A 2,240-nucleotide genomic window follows, 5' to 3' on the forward strand; every position below is an offset into this window, starting at 1 on the left:
AAGAGTGAAACCCAAAGCACTTACACAACAACATGTTGTTCAACATTGTTCATATTACATATCCATATTTATTCTGCTCTTACTGTAAGGTAACTGCTAAGATACTGCACATATTTATATTTCATTTATATTACTCTAAATCACCTTCTGCAAACCAACTGTATACTACTGTCTACATGGCACTATATTTCTTGTCCTGTCTATGCACCTGTCTATACTTTATATATCACATTGCACTTTTCTGCCTTTTTGGCACTTCTGGTTAGATGCAAACTGTATTTGGTTGTATTTGTACTTGTGCTCTGCACAATAACAATAAAGTTGAATCTAATCTAACCATGCCAATTTTCATAGAACATAATATACATTTATCCTAAGCCTAGGCTAGTAAGCATATGGTCTCCAATCAGTAGTTAAAACTAGGACTACAGGTTCTAAACGATCATAGGAATATTTAGTGATTGAGCCTATCCAAGATTCCAAAACCATTGTTAAATGATCATTAGCTAGGCTCGAACCTACGACTACAAAATCCGAAATGCAGAGGGCTATCCTTTCACGCCACCTTGTCACGCTACAACAAATGAAAATATTGACCAGTATTTAGCCTATAGGCTATTCGGTGTGTTTCATTAAATGTGTAACTTATTTGTTCACATTTGCTCGGTTGGCGATTTATGCTTCACTGATTAGGCTAATTAGTAGGCTACGTTCAATAGACTGTGACGTTATTATTAAAATTATCATTATTATGTTATGCCTATTATTATTATTAATAGCCTAATATATATTTTTTTTTTTAAAAGCATACATAGCCTAGGGCCTATTGAAATTACTGCCTATTGTTGTAATAAGTATTATTATTATTATTATTATTGATATTATAACTGATGGGCCCAGGAAACGTCATGCAATGTCAAATTTCATTACTTTTACGTGACTTCATGCGTTCGGCTCTAACCGACAGAGCCCGACATTCTCCGAACACATCTGCAACCATTGTAGTCTGAACTATGTTGGTTGAAACCAACATGGTTCAAACTAACAAAGTACTATGTAAGTACGACGGTTTTGGGAAACAGTCGTAACTTACATGTTGGTTAGTTGAACGATGCATCGTACCACGTTAGTAAAAAGCTAACCTCCATAGTTGTACGGGAAACGCACCCCTGAATAATGTGTTTGTGTTTCATTTTCACTTCACTTCATTAGGCATACACTAAATCAGTCAATGGGGGCTACTTAAACATTCAATTATTCTATTACTGTAATCTATATGCCCACTTCTAAATTGTGTTGCATCTGTAGGCCTTTCTATGAACTCAAAATAGGCAATTTAATTATTTCAACTCATTTCAGACATTCTGCAAGCTATTAATCCTCCGTAACACATATTTGAAGAACATGTGGAAATAAAACTTTACTTTTAGGCATTTAGGCTACCCGATCTGCAATACGTTGCCAACAGCCTTGCCTTGCTTTGTTCACTGCCGACGTATTTGATTTTTGTCGTAGAGTGGGTTTTAATTCCTCATAACTTGGCATAATAATTGTGCATTCCTCATCCGTAAAATAAGGTGATCGTGTCATCATTGAAAGTGGTGACTTGCGCTGCAACCCGCCCCTTTTATGTGAACGCGCACAAACTCCAATTAGGTTAACCCCGGCTCAACAAATCAACTTCATAATCAGCGTCGTAGTACCGATTAACACCACTTAAGATAACCAGGTTTTGTCAACCCTGGTTTAACAAAGTAACCCTGGGTTACATCTGGGTAGGTTAAGCTCCCTTCTTAGTACAGGCCCCTGTACTACAAGTCTATGTTATCAAATAAACATGAAACAAAACTTACCAATTCCTGCATAGGTTACCAGCTACGTACAGAGCTAGCTGACGTTATGTGCATCTTGCTGACATGTAGTCCAGGGGGGTATTCCAGAAAGCAGGTTTACTGGCTTAACTGGGTATGTTAACCCAGAGTTAGCGGTAAACCTGGGATTTCAGTTCCAGAAAGCTAAAAAATGATCAGGCTATGTAAGTAACTATGGTAACATAGGCTCTGAACTGAACTGGGTATGTAAACCCAGAGTAAACGGTAAACCTGGGATTTCAGTTCCAGAAAGCTCAAAAATGATCAGGCTATGTAAGTAACTATGGTAACATAGGCTCTGAACTTAACCTGGTAGGGGGTAGGTTTTGTTTAGGTTTTGTTCAATTATGTTCGGTTATTTCAGTGCAT

Source organism: Alosa sapidissima, chromosome 4, assembly GCF_018492685.1.
Source record: "Alosa sapidissima isolate fAloSap1 chromosome 4, fAloSap1.pri, whole genome shotgun sequence".
Lineage (NCBI taxonomy): Eukaryota > Metazoa > Chordata > Actinopteri > Clupeiformes > Clupeidae > Alosa > Alosa sapidissima.